This window comes from Oryctolagus cuniculus, chromosome 8 (assembly GCF_051225735.1).
Source record: "Oryctolagus cuniculus isolate XC-2025 breed Fujian yellow rabbit chromosome 8, ASM5122573v1, whole genome shotgun sequence".
NCBI lineage: Eukaryota > Metazoa > Chordata > Mammalia > Lagomorpha > Leporidae > Oryctolagus > Oryctolagus cuniculus.
This window is the reverse complement of record NC_142874.1, coordinates 110,266,548-110,294,013: the sequence shown is the minus strand read 5'-3', so window position 1 is coordinate 110,294,013 and position 27,466 is coordinate 110,266,548. Positions and strand designations below refer to the sequence as shown.

At 40.8% G+C, this 27,466-nt stretch overlaps 1 protein-coding gene across 3 annotated transcripts in view; it reads right to left on the bottom strand.

Annotated features, from left to right (window-relative positions):
- The window catches only part of ARHGAP24 (Rho GTPase activating protein 24), an 867,261-nt gene that overhangs the window by 528,503 nt on the left and 311,292 nt on the right, over window positions 1-27,466 (bottom strand). The window contains exon 1 of one of the 3 annotated variants that reach the window (XM_089303129.1): window positions 15,331-15,846. The exons of 1 other annotated variant lie outside the window; for it this stretch is intronic. The gene's annotated coding sequence lies outside the window, so the exon portion shown is untranslated. Of the gene's footprint in view, window positions 1-15,330; window positions 15,847-27,466 lie in introns of those variants that run through there. One more of the 3 variants, XM_089303132.1, reaches the window with a different exon arrangement.

Here is a 27,466-nt window from a genome sequence, read left to right as displayed (position 1 = left end):
CAGCACTGTGGTGGAGCAGGTTAGGCAGCTGCTTATGATGCCTGGCCCCTCATATCAGGGTGCTGGTTCAAGTTCCGGCTGCTCTGCTTCTGGCCCAGCTTCTTGCTAATGTGTGTATGAAGGATGAAGGCAACGAAGGTTTGCTGAAGTACTTGTGCTCCTGCTACCAGTGTGGGAGATTAGGCTGGAGTTCCTGGCTTCTGACTTAGGCCTGGCCTAGACCTAGCTGTTGCTGTCATTTGGGAAGGTAAACTAGCAGATAGAAGATTTCTCTCCCTTTCTCTCTCTTTGCCACTCTGCTTTTCAAATAAATAAAATAATTACATTGAAAAAAATCTCTCATTAGGGGAGGTGAAGAAAAGTTAACTTTGGAAAGAAAGTATTTTGACTCCACAGTGTAAGGCTATCTATTGTCCTCCACTTAGTAATGTTCTTTACAGAGATATGGATTAGCAATTCTGAAACCACTATGTACACGTTGAAGACATAAGCAAATTACTAAATGTATTGTAGGAAACATTAGCTCTATTATTTTATGAATGAGCACAACTAACACTCAACACTTGGTTCCTGAATACTAGCCTGCAGTAAGAGACACTTCAGGCATCTTGGAGAAGTGGGGGGCACAGGGCTGGATCAAAGGAATTATTAGAGAAGCCAGGAGCATTCTGTGGTACCAGAAATGAAGCGATGCTCTATGAATGCTGGCGATATGAAGAAAGGAGCCAATTTGAAGTAGCTCCCAATGGCCAAACGTGGACAATTTCCATGACAAAATAAATACAAGGGCAATTCCAAACGTTCAAGGAAAAATATAATTAAAAAATGTTGACTTTGGCCAGCGCCGCGGCTCACTAGGCTAATTCTCCGCCTGCAGTGCCGGCACCCCAGGGTTCTAGTCCTAGTTGGGGCGCCGGATTCTGTCCCAGTTGCTCCTCTTCCAGTCCAGCTCTCTGCTGTGGCACAGGAAGGCAGTGGAGGATGGCCCAAGTGTTTGGGCCCTGCACCCACATGGGAGACCAGGAGGAAGCACCTGGCTCCTGGCTTTGGATCAGTGCAGCGCGCCGGCCATAGTGGCCATTTGGGGGGTGAACCAATGGAAGGAAGACCTTTCTCTCTGTCTCTCTCTCTCACTGTCTAACACTGCCTGTCAAAAAAAATGTTGACTTTGATACAGAAAGTTTTTTAAATCCATGCATAGTCTCATGATATGCATTTTCCATGAACTTTCTGAAGTACCCACATAACAGCTGTAACAGATTGTAACTCATAGAATAAAACAGATGCCCATGAGTCCACAGTGATGTATACAAGCAGTCATGTAAGTAAATGAGTGAGGTGGAGGAAAAGCTCTCCCTTACAGAGAATTTTAGCAAATGTTGATGGAACAATGAAAACAGAAAATCACTATTTGGCAAACGCTACAATAACATCTGTTTCAGGCAAGAATGATTAAGGAGCACTAAAATCCACAATTTAAAGTATGATGAAAAGCTGGTCACTTACACAGTTTCAAAGAGTCTTCCATGTGATACTGATTCATTATAAAAGGGAAACCAGTACAGAAACAGGGCAGATTTCACCTGAGGAACTGAAGTTAGCATCCCTAGTAATTTGACGAATGTAATGTTTACTAACTCAGCTGCTTCTCCAGTTTTACATTTCTACAAAGGCTTTATGGGAGATGGAGGAGAAAGGAGGAGTTAATAATACAACTGTTTGCTCAGGAAGGTTTTAGAAATTTATAGTGGCTTTGCAGGCTCCAAAAAGACCCAAAATAGCCACTGTAGCTCATCCTGAAAATGTATCATTGAAGGAGACAGATGGTCAGATAAACACCTTGACTCACAATAATGAAAATATGGAATGGGAAAGGTCATAAGAAAGTTTAATACTTCCAGGAAACCGTTCTAAGGTAATAAAGAGATAACACAAGAACAAAACAAAAAAAGAAAAGAAAGAAAAAGAACCAACTAGAAGAAAGAGAAAGCAAAGAAAGTAAAGACAGAAACTGGATATTTAACTTCAAAGAGGAAAGGGCCTATCACTCTGAATTAGAATAGAAGTAAATGAGCTGTTGACGGGTCTCTAACTCACAGCTGTCACCTGCTCAGTACAGTTTCAAGTTCATTAGAATTCAGAACATGAAGCAGCTGAAACCTCCGAGGAAACTTGAGGCTAATTCTGTGAGACAGCATTGCAGATACCCAGAAGGTCCTCACAGGCCCAAGTCCTCAGTCTCCTGGTTGGCAGTGCACTCTGGAAGAGCCTTTGTTGGCCAAGAGACAGGTGGAGATTGAGGACAAAACCCTAGATAAAAAACAACAATTCCAGGTCCTCAGTAAGCACTGGTTCACCTGAATCCTCTCCTTCAGCCTGGCTTCTACGGTGTGAACAGCCTCTGGGAGTCCTAGTGGTCTCTAGCTAACATCTCAGCTGAAAGAGCACCTAGATGACTTATTTGTGAAAACCAATGAACAAGTCACAGAACAGTAAGTGGCAATGCATAGGAGATGAGACTAAGTTCCATCACTTACTGATGTAATCATAATTTCTGAAACTGACGTTTAAAATCAAACACAAATGTTAGCAAAGGAAATGAGACCGAACAAAATTGTTATTTTCTTAAGAATTCACATTAAATGGAAGAATACCACCCTAGCATCAATGAGCTAAAAAAATTATAATGTACAGTTATTAATTATGAAAAGGTTATCAACTTAAAATTAGTCTAAGAAAGCATTATTTTTATGTGATAGATTATAATCCATTTTAATAGCACGCCAAATTCAGTCAAAACTTTCCAGAGAATAAAGCAAGATAATAAGATAATTGATCAACCTAGGGTAACAAGTTCTATGTTAACCTTTGCAAATATCAGTCACAGGTTGAAAAAAAGTCAATCTTATTTGAATAACTGGAAGGTGTGAACTGGGGCTGGCACTGCGGTGTGGCTGGTAAAGCCTTGGCCTTGCAGTGCCGGCATTCCAAATGGGTGCAAGTTTGAGTCACAGCTGCTCCACTTCTGATCCAGCTCTCTGCTATGGCCTGGGAAAGCAGTGAAGATGGCCCAAGTCCTCCCCCTGCACCTGCCTGGGAAGACCTGGAGGAAGTATCTGGATCCTGGTTTCTGATCAGCACAGCTCTGGTAGGCTGTTGTGGCAGATTGGGGAGTAAGCCAGCGGATGGAAGACCTCTCTCTTTCTCTCTCTGTTTCTCCCTCTCTCTGTAACTCTTTCAAATAAATAAATAAATCTTAAAAAAAGAAGATGTAAACTAAATAATCCTATTAATAAAAGTTAAATTGGAGTTGCAGAATGGAACACTTATATTGGACTAAAGACAGAAAAAGTTTAAAACTGTGAGATTCTTCAAATTATATTAGGTGGTCTCCATAGGGAAAAATATCCTTAATAATTTGCAGTTATCGAGGCTTTCATAATATCATACCACAAGCTCTGTTTTGGAAAACAAAAAAGAGAACTTTCAATTCACTATGAAATATTAGTTAGCAGCCACTTATTTACCACAGTTGGGAATCATAGCCCTGTGATAGGTTATTGTGCCATTGTGACAGCAGCTGGGGCTGCCAGAATATTCTTAAAAACTGCCCCCAAAATGTCTATGGCTATTTGTCCATAGTTTTTTTTTTTAAGATTTATTTATTTATTTGAAAGTCAGAGTTACACACATAGAGGGAGAGAGAGAGAGACAGAGAGAGAGAGAGACAGAGAGAGAGGTCCTCCATCCACTGGTTCACTCCCCATTTGACTGCAATGGCCAGAGCTGCACGGACCCGAAGCCAGGATCCAGGAGCTTCCTCTGGGTCTCCCATGCAGGTGCAGGCTTTACCTGCTAAGGCACAGTGCCAGCCCCTGTCCATAGTTCTTAACAGTCCAAAAGTAACGGTTCTTTCTCGCCTTTTATTAATAAAATCACAGTTCCTTGGAAAAGGGACAGGTAGACTGGTTCACATGTGAACATATTCTAGAGAGAATTTTCTGAAAATTTAGATAGAACTCCAGGAAACTGCAAGATAAAAGAACTAGCAACTCAAAAAAATGCAGCTAATACCTTTATTTCCAATCAGTGCTTAGATTTAAGGTGAAAATTGCACCTGATTATCGGAGACCTTCACTGCCTGCTGCTAAGCCTTAAGTATTCTAGTTTCAATGTATGGGTCAACATTGGTACCAGAAATCGACCTGCAATCTCTTAAACAGTTACTGTATCCGTTCCCTGTCAGCTTTGACAAACAGCGTCACCAGCCGTACGTCGGCGTTTCACAGACTAATGTGAAATATGGCCAGTAATTCCATCACATTCCACCTTAACAGGATAGATAGACTTTTCCTTCCCCTCTCTCCTTGCAGCTCCTCTCTGTTCCCTGCAGGCCCATATTAATATGACCTTTACATATCCTTTCTCTTGCCGAAGTACTTTAGTGTTTCATTTTTATAATACACCTCATAAATGATATCGTACACTAATAGCTTTGCCACAAAATACTTCAGTGTAATTTTATTTTTTATTGAATGGCCATTTCTAACAGATTATGTAATATTTATTGCATCAAACTAACAGAAAACTGCAGCAAGACTATGCTGCTATTAGGACTGCAATTCATTAGGTCAGAGTGTTACTTGCTACACACACATAAGCACTCCCCATCATGAGCCACTAGTGTCCTATTCTTGCGTGGAAAGATACTGCACAAGCAGCCCCCGGTGTAACACCACTGAGCCATCACCACAGTCTGAAGGAAGCATAACTGTTTAGAATTCTCTCTGTGGAGACACAGAACTAACCCCATGTTCCTGAGAAGGCATCCTACACTCTTCAAAACTGCCTGCCAAGGTACGTGGAGCAGCTTGCTCAGCTCAGCTGCACAAAGAACTCACATGGTGCCCCCTGAAAGGGCTCTCTCCCAGCTGGGCATGCGCACACGGCCAAAGGCGCTATTTGTCCTCCCCAGTTTCAGAAAGGAGTCCCTCCGGGTCCTCAAGCACCAGCCCCAGACGCCTCCCAGGGAAGCTAAGGATACTGCCTGGAATGTTCCACAAATTAAATAGTTCTGGACAGGACTGCAAACAGAGAGAAAATAACAGCACTGCACGGAAAGAACTCTGTGATTTTGCAGACTTACACAGCAGTCACCAAGAACTGGGTCCTCTTTTCTTCCTCCATTCTCTCTCACACCTTCCACGACCACTGGACTGGCTTAAAGAGATTAACCAGGCTTTTTATTTGTTTTTGTTTCCTACGTTATGTTTCTTAAACATTAAATATTTCTTTGTTGTTCAGGAATATGAATAGCGTAAACTAAAAGAACAATGTATGATCATGGTATGATTTGAATACTGAATTGAATGAAAAGCTACAGTGTATTGATAACATTCAATTTACATTAGATGGTTTCAGCATAATTAATATTAAAAAATAAAAATATTTAAAGAACTAGCTTAAACATGTAACCAAAAATGAAGAAATATCACAAGTTGTACCTTGATATTAATATGATATATTTTTAGCTACTTTTAGGGTTAATCCAAACATATTAAAATGATTTTAAAGATGTTAGTTGTGGATCTATTTGCTCTTCTTAAGAAGTATACATATTTCTAAATAGAAAGGAAAATTATTAATTTATTGAATAAATTGTTCATGATTAGATTTTTGTCCCAAAAGAAATGCTTTAAAACTATTCCATTCTTAGAAATGAATCTTATTTATATGATATATATGATTTGAGAATTAAATTTATTCTTCCTACTGAGTAAGAAATTATGCATAAACTATAAATTTACTTGCACTAATATGCTTTCATGCATTTGTAAAAACTACCATATCATAGTAAAAAAATTCATTGTAGTTAATATAGAAATTTAAGTACTGCTCAAGTGTTAAAATTTTATACTTTAAAATTACCTTAATAACAAAAACATTTAATCTAAAATATGTGAATGTTTAGTAAGTTCTAATACAACAATAAGAAATTTGCATCAGTATATGCAATGAGTATTAATTAAAACAAGATGTAGTTGTTTTACTTAATATTAAACAGTATTAGATTTAATTGAAATAGTCAAAACAATAGTTTGCATTCCAGAAGATCATATGGGTAATGGTATATGAACTTAAAGATTATAGAAATAATGATGTATTTCCAACCTAAAAACTTGGAAAGCTAGCCAACATGGAGCCAACTGCCCCAGAAAAATGGCAGGCTCCCTATTTCATTGTTTATAAGAATATCGAGGCCAGCGCCGTGGCTCAATAGGCTAATCCTCCACCTAGCGGCGCCGGCACACCGGGTTCTAGTCCTGGTCGGGGCGCCGGATTCTGTCCCGGTTGCCCCTCTTCCAGCCCAGCTCTCTGCTGTGGCCGGGGAAGGCAGTGGAGGATGGCCCAAGTGCTTGGGCCCTGCACCCCATGGGGAGACCAGGAGAAGCACCTGGCTCCTGCCTTCGGATCAGAGGGGTGTGCTGGCCACAGCGGCCATTGGAGGGTGAACCAACGGCAAAAGGAAGACCTTTCTCTCTGTCTCTTTCTCTTACTATCCACTCTGCCTGTCAAAAAAAAAAAAAAATATATATATATATATATATATATATTGAGACCACTTAGCTAAAAGAAGGAAAACAAAGGTGAGGCTTAGGGAGGATGACAGCCATCTAGGTAAAAGACAGCTTTCAATGGTTTCTTTCAGCTTCTGGCACTGAATATGGGAATTCCTCAGCTCACGTTCCTCATTGGAACTCCAGAGCACAGAAAATCGTGTGTCTCTATTCTCAATCCTGCCAAAGATGGGGATTAACTAGTACCTTTCAGGTTGCACAGCCAAGGAGACTGCAAAAAGTTCAAGAAGATTGGTTTATTCCAGTGCAAAAGTGCTTTGAAAACTGCATTTTCCAAGGACTTCCTGAAGACCCCTCTTAAGAGAAGGGTTAAGGTGAGCGTTCTCAGCAAACCCCTAGTGCGAAAGGCCCCGAGGAAGAGGTCAGTCACCAAGAAGCAAGAGCCTGGTCTGCTTGCTCCTCTGATGGTGTGTTCTGGGTCAAATCACCTAAATTACTTTGGACTTCTTTTCTGTAGGGAAAGCTTTTAGAGGTGAGATGGTAATAGATGTTTCTAAGTAAGCTTTCCTTCTGCAGTTTGACAAATTCATCCTGAGAAGGTAGCGCACGCTTCTCACTGTTTTTGGAGCTACTGAGCAGGCCGAGTACAGATCATGAACATGAAAGATTATCCAGAAGATTTTCTGTTTTTAATTCTGCAATTTCAACTTTCTCATCCAACCGAAATTATCATCAAATTGATGGGAAAAGAGAAATTACTTCAATGATGGTTCTCTTTACCCACCCCTCTTCTGCACAGGTGTAAAGACCCAGGCAAAACAGGGAAAAGGAGCACCATTTCATTCCTGGAAAATAGCAAGTTGGTTCTGGGTTGCTGGGCAGCAAGTTTATGCATCCCACACCTTTTACATCCACAGCATCTGACAGCTGTAAGAATGGTAGTTTTAATACACACACTAATAAACAGGGACTTGACAAATGCAAGAAGGAAGGTGGAAGAGAGAAAAGATTTTCTGTTAATGATCTTGTGATTTAAATGATTCCAAAATGAATTGAGCCCAAATTTGAAACATTGCAAAGGTTTTGAAAAGGCCCTGGTTGCATCACCCTTGCTAAATGGCCTCTATCCTTAGACTACCCAGAAGACACACAGCCAACACAAGCACAGAAGGAGGCCCAAGGACAGCAAGGAAGTACTCATGTCATCACTATGGATAGAACTTTAAAAAGTGATATTTCTTGCTATGGAGAATCAAATCTATGCATTGAATGCTTCAATCATTGCATTTAGTTAAACATCAATGCCTAGTTATCTTGAATGGAAACTTCTATAAGCTATTCCATTACAAATATCATTGTCATCAGGGAAACTAGCAACCTCCACTCAAAGGAACTATTTCTAGTGTGCCTTCAAGTTAGTTGCTCACTGTACTAACAAAGCCAAGATTTCTGTTGCTTTTCTTACTGCATAGTTAACAAATAGTGCAAAGAGCTAGAGGCTGTTCTCTCCCATGCATCATAAACACCAGTTGTTCTCTAAGAATAGATATTGCTTGCATCTGTGTTACTGAAACAGCAGAAAATACATGGCCATATTTCCAATTGATTACTTTAAAATATGGAGTTAAAACGGAATTTTCTAACTTCATTATCTGTTTTCTCTATAAGGGTGATCTTGGTGCTGGGGAAAAGAAAATTCTTTGTGGTGAGGGATCATCACACATTGTCAAGCATAACGGTGTGCTTGGACCATGGGCACCAGATGTGATGACCAAAAACATCTTCATGCATTTTCACATTTTTTTCTTGTGAGTAATATCACCCATCCTCCCAACCCACAGCTAATGAAAATTGGCCCTTTGGCATATGAAACCTGTTGAGGAAAGCCACATTAACTTGATCATGTTATGTGTGTGCCTCCTAAAGCCTCACACACACAAAAATATATATATAACCATTTCTCAGAGCTCTGCCAAATTCATGCAAACAGCCACGTTCTCATGAAAACTGCCAACAAAAGACACTACCATTTGGCAACACAGACTTTTTCAATGCTGGAGCAAGCCTAGAACATATTTACTGCAATTCACTTAATTTACAGATCGGGAGACCAAAGTCTAGGAAAATACATGATTTGCCCACGCACTAGATGCTAATGAACACCAGAAGTCGGATGAGCGCTCACATTCTCCCGGCTCTTCTCCAGATGCCCTCTCACCCTTCTCCAACCAGAGAATGCATAATAAAGGAGGACCTTTCAGAACATCTCTCAAGAAACTGCTCAACTACTCATTTTTACAACTGGTGAATGAGAAGGTAGAATTTTTTTTACCCCCAAAATTCGTTTTTCTGACACTTTGACCTTAAAAATATTTTCACACACTATAAATAACTTTTAGAAGAGTTGATACACAGCAATTTAAAAGCTCCCTTTTAAAAATCTAAGGTAATATTCTTTTTGTAAGAAAAATGAAAAAGAAAGCCTTCCATCTTCTTAGTGAATCTGGATGGTGTGTTTTTAAACACAATACTTAAAGTTTTAAAGTAAATATATTCACCAATAATAAACTAAATAGAACAGTAAATGCCACCACATGCAACAAAGGCAGGATAATGCAATATTACATGTTCTCTCTTTACAATAATAACATACAGTTGATAAAGACCTTAAACATATTTATTATTTCCTTTGAAGAGAAAAATCCCACTTTTATTTTGCCAAAGTAGATTTCTTGAAACATCAGCATTAATATTGCATTAACTGGATTGCTTATCTCCTATTTGAATGTGCTTCATCTCAATTAATATAATATTGAGTTATCTTACAAATTCTTAATTTACTTTCTAATTTTACATATGTTCAGGCATCTGGACTTTCATCATAAAATGCTTTAAGTAAAATACAATTTAGATATTCAGGGCTACACACAAGGAATGCTGGGATTTTTACCTTGTAGTTCTAAGTACAGAATTGAACTACTCAATGTCTTTTTGTATATTAACTAATTCACTTCTGTGGTACTTACCCACCTGCATTGTGAGTAGGTGGTATAGAAAAACAAATACACAAAATCAGAGCTATGTACACATTGGACAGTATTTTGTAGATGGCTACAATCTTCAGTCAATATGATATCAACAAGCACTTTAACCCACTTACTAAGTACTGTATTTAGAAATGGCCCTTATCTAAGGTGCCACAGAATTACCTGGAGACCTTGCTAAAACATAATGGCTGGTCCCTGGTAGACCTCAATAATTCATATTTTTAAGGTAAAACTGAACTGATGGCCCTGGCACCACACTTGATAACTATCACCTTAAAGAATTTTCTAAAATACATTTTCTGCACTGTTATCAATAATCAGGAGCACATCTTTCATTTCTACCCAGTATGCAAGATGGGTACACACACATACAAACCTGAAATGAAAACATACAGAACAAGTTTTCCTTTTACTGCACATAGTGAATCTTGATATTTTTCTATTCAGGTCCATTCCAACATATAATATACTTTTTCATTCAAAAAGAAATTATGGTCATGAACCAATAAAAGCATCTTAATAGCCAATGATAGATCAAAAACTACAATTTGAAAACTCATTGCTCAGGACTACCCTATTCATCATTTAACCATAACAACCACTGACTTTTATTGAGACTTATCAAGTGCCAGACATCCTTCTAGTCTCTTTCTATGCATTGTTCACTTTATAAATCAAAAATATATAGTAACATTATGAAGCAGATATTATCAGATGTCCATATTTACAGAATGGAAAACTGTGAGTGGTGAATACAACTTGTCCAAAGTTGCAAGACTGAAGCATATGATAGCCATGAACCCAGAGGTTAATCTCTAGAGCATAATCATAAAGGTTTCTTACTTGGAGGGAGATGTGTTAGTTTGAATCCCAGAATCACCACGTAGTGGCTGTGTGATTTTTTGCAAATTACTAAGCTTCTATGGATTTCATCTTCCTTATTTTTAAAAAATAGGGTATATGTGGAAGACTTTGCACCAGAATAAACTTATCTTTTAATTCCATTTACCATAAAATTTATGGAGTCCCTTCATAATAATCAGTTATATGAAATAAGGTGTCCTTTGAAACTTCCGCCCCTCTCTCTACCTCCACATTCTCCCCTAATGAAATCTGATTTCCCTCAAGCACCAGCACTCAAGATAATTGCTAGTAGCAAAAATTTCCTTTTTTATTTTGTTTGATTAAGAATATTGCTCATTCCACAGGCGGCATCTCCAAATTTAACTTCATTATTAGTCCTCATAGTCAAATCTGGGACCTCCCACTGGGATTTGATAGATTATAGATTTTATAGTGTAACACAAAAACAACTGTGGAAAATGTATATTTGCTATAAACGTTTCTGTTATCTTTTTTTTTTTTTATTTTATTTTATTTTTGACAGGCAGAGTGGACAGTGAGAGAGAGAGACAGAGAGAAAGGTCTTCCTTTGCCGCTGGTTCACCCTCCAATGGCCGCCGCTGCAGCCGGCGCACCGCGCTGATCCGATGGCAGGAGCCAGGATCCAGGTGCTTTTCCTGGTCTCCCATGGGGTGCAGGGCCCAAGCACCTGGGCCATCCTCCACTGCACTCCCTGGCCATAGCAGAGAGCTGGCCTGGAAGAGGGGCAACCAGGACAGAATCCGGCGCCCCGACCGGGACTAGAACCCGGTGTGCCGGCGCCGCAAGGTGGAGGATTAGCCTATTGAGCCACGGCGCCGGCCCGTTTCTGTTATCTTTAGGCTCAAATATATTTTTTGATTTTCAAAGGAAAAAGATGATTCCACAGTACTTTTGTTTGTTTGTTTTATTTTAGCTTTAGAATTGCAAAAGCACAGTATTTCATTTATTGTACAGATTAAACAGGCATGTATGGGCTGGTCTAGAGAGTAAATTGTGTTTTAGAGGATATTACTTTTGGAAGATGAACTCAGAGTCCAAATAGGCACTTCTCTAATGAACTTTTGGTACACAACTCCATAAACTAGAGTCTACCACTACTGTATTCATTTTGCCTTGTATTGATTTTTGCTTTGCTCTTTCATTAGGAAACATTAACAAATGGCTACCAGGTTTCAGACACCATACTGGACATCTGTATACACCCACCACCAATACACTGACAGAAATTGGGCAGCAGGGGAAAGTATAAGAGGGCTTGAAAAAGTCCATGAAAAACTAAAATCAAAATAGAAATTCATATTTGGTGTAAAAAATGTTAAATGCACATGCTTTTTTTCATAATACACATTTTCCATTAACTTTTTGAAGACTCCTGGTGCACAAAAGTTATTAAAACAATTATTCAAAATATGATTTTTTTAATTTTTTAAAGATTTATTCATTTATTTAAAAGTCAGGGTTACACAGAGAGGAGAGGCAGAGAGAGAGAGGTCCTCCATTCGATAGTTCACTCCCCAATTGGCCACATCGACTGGAGCTGTGCCGATCCAAAGCCAGGAGCCAGGAGCCTCCTCTGGATCTCCCACGCAGGTGCAGGGGCCCAAGGACTCGGGCTGTCCTCCACTGCTTTCCCAGGCCATAGCAGAGAGCTGGATTGAAAGACAAGTAGCTGGGTCTCAAACCGGCGCCCATATGGGATGCCAGCTCCCCAGGCCAGGGTGTTAACCTGCTGCACCACAGCACCGGCCCCCAAAATATGTTTTAAAAGATCACCATGGAAGCTATTAAGATGCAATGATTAACTCTTCCTCCTTAGAACTGGATAAATTTTCCCAAAGAAAGTTTCATCTGAAGTGGGCCACCGAGAGTCAACAGGGACTTTCCAGGCAGAGGGCATTCTAGTTGAATGAATCCATGAACAGCAGCTCAGAACTCTGATCAGTAAGAAGCCCTTGTATAGGAAGAGGAAGCTCTGAGGAGTTTAGAGTTAACATTGTAGGTCACTGGGATCCAACAAAGGTTTTAGAACAAAGGGTTTATACAATCCAATCTGGACTTCATAAAGATTAATTGTAGCATGTCACAGTAGTGGGTAGAGGCTGCTTAAAAGCACACATGTACACAATGATCTCTGAAACTAAATCTTCTTTGACTCTTCATCACAATAATGCTTCCCTTCCCAAATATGATTTTACTTAGCTGCGGGAACCATCAGAACCCTGTAAAGTTTCAATTCACACAGCAGAGAAAGACGGGTCACCATTGGGAGACTCCACATGAGGCTATAGTTCTCACATAAACAGCATTAATTTCAGGGCTAACTTGACCATTGATGATTTTATTTTTAAATGCCCTTCTTCATCTGGGAAAAACTTAATCCTCTAGCCATAGCTTTAATAATAAGCAGGCATCTTTTTATTTTACCTCTCTTCTGCTTTCTTCCTCTGGTTCTTGTTATCAACCGCCTCCGCACCCACGTGCGACCCATTGAGTCACTGTGTCTTCTTACAGAGCTCCAGACTTTGCTTGCTTCCCCCCCATCTTGTTTTTCCTGAACACTCACTTTTAATAAAATGTGAAACACAGAAGAAAGAAGGAATCAGCATTATACAACCTCAATCCATAGTGCAAGAGCTCTGCAGGTCTGTCCAGGAAAAGAACTGTAGGAAACCAAGATGGTGCTACAGCACCACACACATAAGAACGGAAACAACATGCATGGCCCACGAACTTTGCTGCGGGTGCTGCCTCTCTCAGCTCTGAAAAGCCAACCGGGCCACTAACAGAGCCAGAAAGAAAACTCCTCAATGGGCCAGTAGGTCACGGTGAAACTATTAAGGGCACTGTTGGTAAACACCACCTAGGCTTTGGCTAAGACAGCAAAGTAATCAGATTCAAGCTATTCATGACCACCTGCTGCACATTCCTCACCCTTCCTGCCCACCCCCACCCCCCTTCACTCTGGAGAGTCCAAAATCCCACAGTAAATAAAACCAGGACCTCTGAAAGCTCTAAGAGCACTGGCCGTTACCAACCTAAGCAAAACATGCAAGCATTTCCCTGAGCACTTTTACATTTAAATCCCTGTTCTTGTCCAGACGGGTGCATCCTAAGAGTCATGTCTTCCGCAGTGGAATTTTTCTTCTACAGAACGTAATTCTTTCCCACTTGGTATCAGGTCTGTATTATCAAAGTAGTTCAGGTTCACAGTTATGCATGGCCCAAAAGAATACTAGAGAGAAAGCACTCTCAAATCCAGACTCTAAGATGAAATAATAAATCCAAGTTCAGTGATATAATGGAAAGGCAAGGGCAGTCTTCCAACAGGCTTCCCCATGCAGAAAGAATTGCAGGTTCTCCTTTCTAATATCCCTTGAGTTCTTTATCTCTACCACATGCCTCACACTCCTTTCCAGATCGCAAAAAAACTCGCTTTTCACTGTATTCCCACCTGAAGGCCCCCCACCAAAAACACTGCTCCTGTGAGGGACATTATTTACCTCCAAGTTTTGTCACTATCTCAGTCCCCCGAAGTGTCTAAGGTGAGCTCTCTGACAACTCGGTAAAGGCTCTAAAGAGAACAGATTTGCAGACTTGCTACCTAAGGTTCAGCCACTCAGGAAGATGAAAGGGGGAGTTTTATTACTGGGCTGCCTTGGAAGTTGAAATACCCCCAGAGAAGAGGAAGTATTAAACAATTTTCAAAGAAGGAGTGAGTTGATAATAAGTTTGATGCAGCTTTAGACTTGTTTGCTGGCATTTTCAAATATATTAATTCCGTGTACTTTAAGTTTGCCAGCCCCGGTTCAACACTGACACCCAGGCTGGCCTTTGCGGGCTGGCTCTGAGTTCCAGTGAGAATCTGGTACGAATGCTTGTGTTTAATCTGTCTGTCCATCTCCTTTCCCCTAATTGAGTAAAGCTTTTAGACTCTACTGCAAATATCCCTGCATTTCAGTTAATTTGTCTTACACAAGTAGACACAACAACACATGTTGTTTTACTTATGGATACACAAACAACTTTTATATTGCAAATGTCTAGCTTGATTTATTCATGTCCTCTTTTTAGAAGGACATGAAATAATAATGGCTTGGGAGGTTAAAAAAACAAGTAACATAAAATATGATGGGGGCAGAGAATGCTTGAAAATGATAACTGAAATGATTTAAAATAGATACGGACAACAAGAGAGGTTGGACTTCCTATTACCATTGATAGTGAAAACCTAGTATCTAAGGAATTTACGGTAACATTATACTTCTTCTATTTGGGGACTTATACAAGATAGGCAGTCTAAAGTTTTTTTTTTTTTTTTTTTTTAAATGAGAACATATTACATATTTATCCTTAAGAGAAGAAGGATACTTCATCAAAATGGTATCTTTTCTAAAAATCTAGATAGAATCTTTCCAGAAGCTTAAAAAGCTTAAAAGTCTTCAAAGATTCCCCTAATGCTTTGTGTTCACCAAGAAAAAAAAAGTTTATTATAAAAACCTATCTTTTTATACCTGTTATCTAGAAAATTCTAAGACACGAGAGGAAACCAACCGGGAGGAAGAGAGGGAACTTCACCGCATAAAGTTTTTATTAATCCCAGCGATTTTTTTAAAGCCAGAAACACACACAACCAGCTCGCGTTTCCCATCACGAGCTCGCGCGCGCGCACACACACACACACACACACACACTCGTTTGCACACACGCTACACCAGCCCGGATTCCTGCGAGTCCGGCTCGCCCGCAGCAGCCCCCTCCCTTCGGCGCCAGCTGGGACACGCCACCTCCTGCACACACAGCCCCGCAGCCGCGCCACTTACCCTGCTGGGCGCGCACCCCGGCCACCGGACCGCGGCTGCCGCTCCAACGGAAAGGGCTCCAGGCACCAGCCGAAAGAAAAGGGAGAGGGAACTCGGGGCGGCGAGGCTCCTTCAGTTCTCCCCTACGCGACAAGGACTGCGCCCCATTCACTTGGCTGCCCCGAAGCACCGGAACCGGAGGCCGTGGAAAGTTGGGGGCTTCCCCGCAGCCGCCGGCGCCCAGCTCCTCGCGGCTCTCCGCCGCAGTTCTGACAGCGCCCCTGGCCTCTGAGCCCCGCCGCAGCCCCGCCGGTCTGCACCCGGAGCTGGGTTGAGTCGCTACATGCACTGGAGAAATGCTAGCCGTTGCGCAAAGAGCAGTCCCAGAAGTTAGAAAGAGTGATCGTGTGTGAATGTGTAAATATACAGTACAAGAGGCTGGAACAACTGAGTGGGGCCAACCCTCAGACACAGCCCGGTTTCAGATTTCATTTGGCAACTGGCAGCTTCAGAGGACTCCGCCGCACTACCGGGGAGGCGGCAGGAGCCCCGCCCTCCCCACGCCCCGGGTTATCTCTGAGCCGGGCGCCCGGCCCCAGGGCCCACAGAAGGAACCCGCCCCGCCTCGCTCCCTCTGCAGCTGGCCTCGCTGGTTTCAAGTGCAGCACAGATACGTGCTAGTCACAGAGCTGTGCTGCGGGTGCCAGGGGGATGGGGAATGCGGGTCCCCTGCCCTCAAGGACCTCTGCATTTCTTTGACAAAACCCTCCACACCGGTCTTACTTGCTTGGATAAAAATCTTCGTTTCTGCAAGGAGAAGTACCTGTGTCGTTACTCTCCTATTCCTGGAAATGTCTGTTTTGACGGATGGTCGCTAGTTAGCTCCTTAGAGAACTTCAAAGTGCATGTGCTTCTTTATCGTGTGTTCCAGAAACGCACAACACGAGACGGAGGGAGGACTGAGTGATGAACAGATGACGCTGACGCAGGTCTCCACTTCCCACCATCGCCAAAAGCATCTTTCACATCGAGATCGGACACTTCCGGTGGCCTGCGGGGCCAAGTTCACTGATTTCGAAAGCTCTGCGAATATCTCTGCTTTAGACTATGTGGAAATCATCGCTAGACCTCAAACAAGTGTCCTCCTTAGGGGCCTCTGGTGATATGGAAAGAGGCCCCGTGTTGCGATTTAGAAACAAACACCTCAAATAGAGAGTCTGATGGACACAGATGGGTCCTTCCTCTTCATCATCCTCTTTTTTCCAGTTTCTTGGAGAAAACCATCTGCCCCCTTCCAGACTGAGGTCCTATTAGAAAACTTTGATTTTCTGGCTAGAGAATTCTCAGCCCTTTCATGAATCAAATTAAGTTGTGTTGGGGGAGGGAAAACTCTTTTGATATAGCCTTTGGGAGGGGGGGGGGACAAAAAAACCAAAACACTGTGTATGGAATTCCTAGCTAGAAGCAACATAGCTTATTTTCTAATTGGTGGGAATAAATGCCCTTCATCAGTTCACATGGTCTTGCGGGTTCCTGGAGCGCTGGCAGGTGAATACCCATGAGCAGTTTTAGAAAATGATAAAATTAACCAACATGAAATCTGCACATGCCTGATGCACTCAAAAGCCTTGGGAGGACCAGTCTTGGCAGGTATGATTCAAAAGATTGTGACGTTTGATAAAGACCGGAAACCTATCATGTCGGCAACCTATTTCAGGATTTAATAAATTGTTACTACAGCAATTTAGATCAAGGTGAAACAGAATTGAATTCATGGTGGGTGGTTACAGGGTAGAAGTTAGTTTGAAAGATTAAGATCCACCTCTGAGACACACCCTATTCCATGTGTCCAAGGCGTTTCCCTTCGTATCTGCTGGCTCTGTCTTGACATCACTTCACTGATGCTGGTGATACATTCATGATTCTCCTAAGCTACCAAGCACAGTAAAACGAAACGGTAGGCATGTGGGTATTGGTGGGTATCACACCCCCCAATACCAGCCCCATCTACTCCCTCCGCTTTCACAACTCTGCAGAATAATAACCACCATTGCATTCTTTTCTGAGAAGCCCCCTGGGAATTCTGCAAAGACTGTAGAGCAAGAGAGTCATTACTTGTCAGCTTTTCGTGGGATCCAGAGTACGCTATTTCTCCCATGTTTGTGGGCTAATTGGGTCCAGGAGACATCTTTCCAGTGCGTGATTGCAATATTTTAAGAAACTCTTTAACAAGAGATCTGAAGTCTGGTTTTCACCAGAGGAAGATGCTGCTGTGACTGAGAGAGTCTCCAGGGAAACAGTGTCTGCCACCTGGTTCCCAGGGTCAAGACTAAACACTTGCCCAGGAGATCACTTAAAGTGGAATTTTATGAACCAAACTCAATTCTGAGCTAACGGTGTGCTTCTGACAAATGCTACAAAATCCAGAAGTGATTCAAGGGCAAGGGCTCACTGTGCAGGACTCCTAGGTCCTAGATAGCTTCAGAAGAAGGGTCTGTGAAAAGTCAGTATCAGAGGCGGGCAGGTTTTGAGGGTTTCAATGTTTGCAGGGGAGATGGGTAATACTTCTAGGACCTGAGGCATTCCAGAGGCCAAGAACTGAAACAGGAGGAGGAAGGAAAAGATAATGACCTCACTACACTTGGACAGTTGTTTGAGGGTCAGCATCGCCAGAGGCAAGGACAGGAAAGCCAGCCAAAGACAAAGCCTCTGGAAACTGTTTCTCTCAGGCCTTTCTTTACCTGGACTTCAGTTAAGGAAATTCAGCAAGAGTTTGTATATTCGCTTTTTCTAGTATTTCAGATATATGGGTCACATGTTACCCTTAGACCAGATGGATTAAAATATATATCTGAATATATTTAATCATTTAAAAATTGCAAAAATGTCCCTAGATTCCTTGCCAGAGTCTTTGAAGCCCTTAGCATAGAGTTATTCATGTCCCCCTATTGTCCATTAATAACAGATACTGGGCTCTTTAATTATGTTTTCTTTTAAGAAAATATAAATTCCTAGGAGGGCAAAACCGCAGTAACAAACAGCATAGTCAAGAACTGCCAACATCCTAACATTTCCTACAGTCTCACCAACAATGCAGAATTTGTGTGGGTAACGGGGATATGCTGAGATCTGACTTCAGGATTAGGACAGAATGCTATGCTTTGTAGCATGTCTACTTTCAAACATCTGTGTTGTTTTTGTTTTCGTTTTATTACCTGGTGGAATCTCCTTTTTTTGGACAAAGTTCATCTTTGTCTTAGCTAAATAAGGTGGATAGAAATGGAGAGAGTTTCATTCCCACTTTTCCCCGTGGCTTTGGAACACAGGGATCAGGGAATAGGTATGTACTGCTGTTGTTTAAATGGCTTAGACATAAACCATCTAATAGAATTCCTGTAAGACAGATAATAAAAGGAAGACTGGCATTTGGCACAGCAGTTAAAATACCACGTAGGACACACACATGTCCCATATTACAGTACTGGCTTCTAGTCTCAGCCCCTTTTATTTTTTTAATTTATTTTATTTATTTGAAAAACAGAGTTACAGACAAAGGTAGAGTCAGAGAAAGAGGTCTTCCATCTGCTGGCTCACTCCCCAAATGGCTGCAATGGCCAGAGATGAGTCAATATGAAGCCAGGAGATAGGAGCTGCTTTTGTGTCTCCCACATGGATCCAGGGACCCAAGGACTTGGGCCCATACTCCACTGCTTTCCCAGGCACAATACTTAGCAGAAAGCTGGATCATAAGTGGAGCAGCTGGGATTCGAACTGGTGCCCATATGGGTTGCCAGAACTGCAGGCTGGGGCTTTAACCTGCTGTGCCACAGCACCGACCCCTCAGCTCCTTGCTTGACTCCAGCTTCCTGCTAATGCAGACCCTGGGAGACAGCAAGTGATAGCTCAAGTGCTGAGTCCCTGCCATCCACGTGGGAGACCTAGATTGTGTTCCTGGCTCCCAGCTTCAGTCTGACCTAGTCAATGCTTTTGCAGGTATTTGGAGAATGAACCAATGAATAAGAGCTCTCTCTTCATCTGCATCTGCCCCCCCCCCACGCCTTTTAATTAAATAATTACAAAAAATAGTAAAGGAGAGAAAGTGCAAAAGAGAACATAGTAGAAGAGTCTATTATGGCTCAGATTCTTTCTTGCCTCTCTGATTCCCTTCCAGGCCTGCTAGCAGTCAGTTGCTTTAGAAATGAAGCATATTTTGTGCCCATTTGGATCCTGAGAGGAGCATGGTATGGACCCTCACCACACTTTTATGAATTAACTTATTTGTGGTGGCAGCCCACGTCACCCTACATCATCCCCAAGACTCCCAGAGCAGATTGTACATAAACAATTCTATGAATCAAAGTGATTTGCAAAATCGTTTTTGTTCAGTTTTGTCTAATTACAAAATTAGTTCAACTAATGAAACATAGAAACTACAGAGAAATATTAAAAATTTCCCATTGGTGTTAAGTTTTGTTAACATTTTGAGTATTTTTTAAAGATTTATTTGTTTGTTTGCTTATTTTAAAGGCAGAAATAGAAAGGGAGAGGGGAGAGATAGAGAGACAGAATTAATTTTCCATCCACTGGTTCACTCCCCAAATGGCTGCAATGGCTGGTACTGGGCCAGGCAGAATTCCAGAGCCAGGAGCCTCTTGCAGGTCTCCCACATGGGTACAGGGGCCTAAGAACTTGGGCCATCTCCTACTGCTTTCTCAGGCCCACAAGCAGGGAGCTGGATTGGAAGTGGAAGAGCTGGGACTTGAACCAGTGAGATGCCAGCACTGCAGGCAGAGCCTTAACCTTCTACACCACAGCACTAGCCCCAACATTTGAGTGTCAATCTTTGTGTTTATACCCATCTTAGATGGTGCTTTTGATTCTATTATTAACAAAAGGAAGGTCTTTTTTTGTCTGGGCCTCAAATTCAAGCCTCGATTTCCAATTAAAATAGTTTTCTTTTGTGTTTAAATCTATATTTAGGAATTTACTGGGTTCTGTTAAAATACTAAATTTGTCCGTCCAGGATAAGCAGAGTTCCTCCAATCAGCTCCAAGAGAAAAATTTGCTTCTACTTGCATACCTATTTCTAAATCTCTCATTATTTTATATTTTCCTGTGCTTGCTGACTCACAACTTCATTCATTTTCCTGTCGTTTCCAGTCTTTACTTTCCCCCTATTCACATTTTATCTCACCGTCTTCTCTGCTTTCTGTATACATCCATGATTACAGGCCTGTGCAGGTTCACACATGCTCTCACACACATACACATCAACCATATGCATTCACATCACACACGCACATCCATAAAAAGAAACATTGCTTCAGACATGCACCTTCCATTTGTGGACTCAATTCTTAATACAAAATTAGCATAAAATTCAAGGTAGTAAAAATCTAATTTCATGAGTATGCAAGCAACAGTAATATGGACATTCACTTGAAACACATACCATTTTGTAGATTTCAAGCTTATCATCGTGTTGAAATCTTTTTTTAAAGATTTATTTATTTATTTGAAAGGCAGAGTTACAGAGAAAGAGGGAAAGAAAGACAGAGAGAGAGAGATCTTCCATACACTGGTTTACTCCCCAAATGGCTACAACAACCAAGGCTGAACTCCATCTGGGTCTCCCATGTGGATGGCAGGGGCCAAATACTCTGCCCATTTTCTGCTGCTTTCCCAGGCCCATTAGCAGGGAGCTGGATTGGAAGTAGAGCATCCAGGTTTTGAAAAGGCAGTTGCCCAAATGGGATGTCGGAGTCACAGGCATTGGGGTAACCACTACATTACAGCACTGACCCTGAGATCATACTACTAAGTATAAATTTTAAAGAAAATTAAACATTGCCATGGAAAAACACCTTCATTCAATAATTCTTTACTTATAATCTACCTAAATTACATGTGTGACTTCTAAAATAGTTTGTATTGTCATATACTCAGATGTATAGAAAGCAAATCATCAGCAAGTCCTTCACATTCATAATATATGTGTCTAATTGCAGTGTCATGTACATTCGAAGCCTCATCATCTGTCTAGGCAACGCTCATTTCATCATATTCTCATCTTACTCCAAGCTTTTTAAATAATACTTGGCTTTTTGTCTCCAATTCTGTTCTCTTCCCCTCTGCATTTCTTGCTTTATCTGGTCTCATTTTCAAAATTAAAGAGAAGGAAGAACTCTTACCTCCTTGTGGATTCTTACCCCAGTAACAGAAAATACACAATCAAGATAAAAGCTAAGTTGCTAAGGCTGCTAATTGTCCCATATACAAGGCATAGTTACGCTATGCTTGATCGAATGTTATTTTCCTGGTTGGGTTTCATCTCGGTTAACTAGAGACATGGGGTGAAGGCCATTGCCTTCAATATTTAAAATAACTGTATTATCAAGAAGATAAATTATTTCATTGTTAAGAGTGTAAGCATAATCATTAGGAAACTACCTTTCATGAAAACTAAATAAGAAAGCATAAATGAATCAATATAACTCATTCAAACACATTCATAATGATAAAAAAAAAATAATAAAATAACAGGAATGGTCCTTACAGTGCTTCAAGCCCTTTCCTAGAAATGATGTCTTTTCATTGCAGACATCCTATGAAAAATCCATTATTCTTTACGTTTTCCAGAAGAGAGAACAAAGACCATTGTATTTGCCTTACTCACAATCACATAAGTTAATAAAGGATGGAGAAAGACTTTGAATGTAGGCTATTCAAGTACAAATTCTGGACTCTTTTCACTAATGTATGGGCAATAATATCTCCTTATGTAAACGACAGAACAATTTCCCTCTCCTGTATTACTTATGCTGGCCAAGTGTTTGACAATAATTGTTATTCCATTCTTTAGTGACTCGAGAGACTGTCATCTTTCTACAGACCAATTTTAAATGCTATTTAAGGTATTAATTTTAATGTCCTATCCACCAAATCTTTTATTTGAGTTTCCAGCAAATAGCAAAATTAACTGCTCTTCTTTTCCTCTGTGCTCACCATCTGTTAGAGGTGCTAATGATCAGTGAATTGGCCAGAAAGCAGGAGGAAATAGTGGAACAGCAAGTGGCTTAAATAATTCCCAAACTTGAAAATTAGTCCATGAAAAATGAGTTTTATAGTCAAGATCTTGAGACTAAGATCTGAAAGTAAAATTAAAGAAAAATCAAAATCATAAACTTATTTTTTAAGATGTAGAAAAAATAGGTAGTAGTTGATTGCTTTAGGTAGTATATGAGGAATAGGGTTGAGACAACTGGTCCTCAATACTTGAAAAATTACTTAAAGTTTCCCAAAAATCAATACAAATAATGTTATTTTTCCAAATAATTTCAAAATAAACAGGATATGCTAAGAAGACAACAACTAAAGGGTAATTCAATATGTGGGCTATTAAACATACACAAAAAATTTAAAAATGGATTACGAAGTTCTTATTTGCTTTCTTTTCTCAAGTTCATGTTTGAAAGGTAAGCTTTGGGAAGGCTCACTTTCTGAGAGTGGAGAGGTTAAGCTGGGGAGTAAGATGAGCATGAACTACAGTTCACACTGAGACCAGAGTAGAATTTCTAAATGCTAAGAAGCTCTCCTAGATGTGTTCAGTAGAAGACTTTCTGCCCTGTGTGCTTTATCAAGAAGAGGCCAGCAAAAGATGCTTCCAAATGATGATAACAAGGTATAGTCAGAGAAATGGAATTTAGGTAACTAGGACTTCAGCCTGAGACACTGAAACATTTTCAAGAAGGATGTTTTTCAAACCATAGCATACTCTGACTCAAACTTGAGGAAAATAACTGTGTTCATCAAGAAATTTGATGGCAAAAACAAATAAAACACAAGAGAACAAGACTACCCTTTGGGAAGCCAAGTAAAATCATTTTAAGATCAGTCTAGAGAAAGTCTTTCTTACCGGGGCTGGGGATGGGATGGTGGTTAGCATCTTAGAAGCAATAAGCAGCAAAAGCAAGATGAAGCCTAGCTCTGTCTAACAGGTCCAACTCTGGGGCAGACTGAAGCCACTGGGTAAGAGAATGGAGAAGCTGGAGCCGTGGCTCACTAGGCTAATCCTCCGCCTTGCGGCGCCGACACACCGGGTTCTAGTCCCGGTCAGGGCGCCGGATTCTGTCCCGGTTGCCCCTCTTCAAGGCCAGCTCTCTGCTGTGGCCAGGGAGTGCAGTGGAGGATGGCCCAAGTGCTTGGGCCCTGCACCCCATGGGAGACCAGGATAAGTACCTGGCTCCTGCCATCAGATCAGCGCAGTATGCCGGCCGCAGCGCGCCAGCCGCGGCGGCAATTGGAGGGTGAACCAACGGCAAAAAGGAAGACCTTTCTCTCTGTCTCTCTCTCTCACTGTCCACTCTGCCTGTCAAAAATAAATAAATAAATAAATAAAAATTAAAAAAAAAAAAGAGAATGGAGAGCTGCACCAAGCTATGTGGCAGAAACCTACCAGCAACTCCAGAACTGACTTTGTATTCTGCATAAAATCTTGCATAAAGTAGCATGGCAACCAGCTACTTCTTGAATTTGTTTATTTCTCCCAGTATTCATCTTCTCCATAAATTTACCATTATTGGGCATACATACTTTCCTCTACACTTGAGATTCCTTGTGGCAGTACTTAAGTATCGACAGGAATTTAAATGAACTTGGGCAGGCATATGGGGAAAATGTGCATGATAATAAATATTTATCTACCAGTTAGGGCAGGTAACTAGTATAACACTGGCTAGATGTTCATATCCCAATTTGGAGTATTTACTTCTGAAACTCAGCTCTGGATCCTGCCTCCAACTTCCTGCTAATGAAGAGCCCAAGAGGCAGTAGTGATAATACAAGCATTGGTGTCCCTGCCATCCATGCGGGAACCTGACTGAGTGCCCAGCTCCTGGCTTTGATCCACCCAGGCCCAGCTGTTGTTGGCACCTGGGGAGTAAACCAGTGGATGGTGGATGGATGTGCTGTGTGTGTGTCTAATAAATAAAGAAATATTTAACAGAGGATTTTACATTCAGTCCTTAAGAATGGGTCACTAAACAGCTTTAGAGTAAACCTTTTCTCCCATTTTTCTTTAGGTAAAGCAGAGATGATGCTGCAGCATGGACACACACTTGTGGCTGATTCTGGCTCTGAGAGTTACTGGTATCATCTCCACAGGAAAATAAATAGCTTCTTATTACAGAGACAATGAGCTTTAACAAGTTAATCTACGATATTTATCAGAAATTTGGGTGGGTTTTTAGTAGTCATGAAGCTTTAAAATAAGTTATTTAAAAGACTTCAATAAAAAGATTAACATATGATCTACATTAAATGGTATTTGTCAACACCTTTGGTCTTGTCTGAGCTCAATAATACCAAGACTGATTTACTATCTGCTTTGAATTACTCATTATATAAAGTCTTAATATTTGATTTTGAGGAAAAGAGTGAATATCCAGCTTATATCCATCTTTACTTGTGCTTCAATTATAAACATGCATATAAATACATAATAGAAGTTTGTGATAAGCTATGAGAAAGCATTCTCATGGAAATAGATGCCACATGTGTTGAGGTCTACATGAGTAACCCTCACTCCCACCTCCCAGCTACGTGCCCAGATAGATGTCCCAAAGAGAAGTCACGCATAGGGCCTTGGCTTTTCCCTTCCAGATTTCCAATACAGTGACCCTATCCTCGGGAGACAGAGAAAGGGAGGGACAACAACATAGCAGCTTTGAGAACAAAAAACATCATAAGCTCTATCAAAAATGTACTAATATGACCCCACTGTATGCAGAAGTTATGACTAATAGAATGCAAATTACTGCTGAATTCCCCTGTGGTCACCTGTGCTATTATCTCTTTTATTAATCAATAAGATTCGAAAACTACAGCTACATAAATGTGAAGGGACTTTTAAATATTCTAACATTTAAAAGAGTTCCCTAGAGTTGGGAAAAAGTTATAAAGCTCTGCCTAACATGCTCTCCTTTTCCTTAGTGTTCCCATTGTGCTTTCAGAGTCAATGAGTGCTGCAGGGGGACGCATGCTGATTGGAACTATGAACCTCCAGTAGCCTGCATGGCACTACTTCACATCAGAATTTACTGCAGAGCAGTCAGGGACACAGTTATTTCTAGAGTCCACAGCCTAAGAATTCTCTACTATAGTTTTACCAACGGGGAAATGAGAGATATTTGCATAATAGATTTTTTATAAAAACTATTGAGCTTGTTTCAAAACAGCTTAATCATTATTGCTACCTTTAATGGAACTCATTAAAATGGCTGTCATGCCTCCATCTAGATGGTTCCAGTATAATTCAATTTTAATTAACTTGATCATTATTTTTCACAATGCTAATAAACAAGCTAGTTTACAACCTTATTCTAACCTTGACTCTTCTGGCATAGAATTTGAAGTTTTAAACCTTTCTTTCTCCATTTTTAAAATTGCTATAGGAATAGTAAGCAAATTACATTATTAAAATCAAATAACTCGAGGCCAGCACTGTGGCATATTAGCCAAATCCACCACCTGCAGCGCCAGCATCCCATAAGGGCAGCAGTTCAAGTTCTGGCTGTTCCAACTTCCAATCCAGCTCCCTGCTAATACAGCTGGGAAAGCAGTGGAAAAATGCCCAAGTACTTGGGCTGCTGCACCTATGTGGAAGACTCAGACAAAGTTCCTGGTTCCTGTCTTTGGCCTGGCCCAGCCATGGCCATTTTGGCAATCCAGGGAGTGAACCAGCCGATGGAAGATCACTCCGCCTCTATCTCTCTCTACCTCTATCTATGCTCTCTTAGAACTTCACCTTCATGAGTTCCCAAGAATCAAAATAGAACACTGTTCATCTAAAACTCAAGACAGTCAATACAATAAATATGAACACTTATGGCGAATTCTGGAAAAGAACATAGATTTCAAGCACAAAAATTAAGGATATAGACTTTGGAAAGCTTACAAAGTCAGTCATGTGCCAGTTTTATCTAATTCAAGAAAGCAAAATGCTATCCAACCTTCTGATTTGTTCCTGAAATATACATAAGTGACTTACAACTTTTTAATATACAATGGCTGTCTAACCAAATGGAAGATTGAATTTCTCATTCTACCCTAAGAATTCATCTACTTTCTTTTTTATTTTTTCTACAGCACTCATTCTTGTTTTATACACCAGTCTAAAAATAACCTGGGGTAGGTTTCACAGAGCTAGGGAAAGATTGCTAAGGATGAAGAGGAAAGAAGGTGGCAGTTATTCCTTTCAAAAGCCTTATCTCAGCTGTATTCTCCTCTCCTTCATATTGGAATGTCTGTTCTGATGGAGATACAGTGCCAACTATGGCTTTATTTACAAAAACTGACTATGTTCTCTCCTCAGTGAAGATGAATCTCGTTGCACTCTGTTTTGTGCCTGTATAATGGTTGGTGTGAGTGATGGGAGAGGTTGCAATTCTTAACTCAAGTGCTTAATTTCAGAGGTGAGTTCAATGAATTAGGATGAGGGCACAGATTGTTCCCTGAAAACAAACAGGGGCAGGACTAGAATTAGAACTGATTTTTCTCTTGACTTTTTCCTATGTTTTCTAAAAAAAATAAAGTACTATGGACTAACTTCAGACATATGAGATAAAGGCCAACACTGCAGAGACTTTGTTTTGTCACAGTCAACAGGGGGAGAAGATAAGTCTTGGCTGACAGGAAAAGCCTAGTAGAGATTACAAAGAAAGGGAACAGCTCAAGAGAGAATAGGAACTCCAGGTAGGAGGCAATCCCAGAAAGGAGCAGTGGCCCCCAGGTTTATGTTGCAATGGGTAGCTTCCCAGCTGGAGGAGTCCTCTGTTCAACGCCTTACTACTTATGCAAGTAGGATGACAGGAAGCAATGTGCCCTGGTGACACACATGCATCAGCAGCTAACACATTCTTCACAATTCTGAAATTCTGAACACATTTTCTCATATAAATATTGTTCACGTGGTTGTTAACAGGCCCCAGAATACTTCTATGTGATGGAATCATACTTATGTGATGCGATACTGTCTTGGAAATATTAACCAAAGCATTTTTAGTTCTAGAATTATCTTCTCTTTTGTGCTGTTATTCTGGAAAATAAGGAAACAACAACAACAACAAAAAGACAGAGATTAAAGAACCTGTGAGTCAGG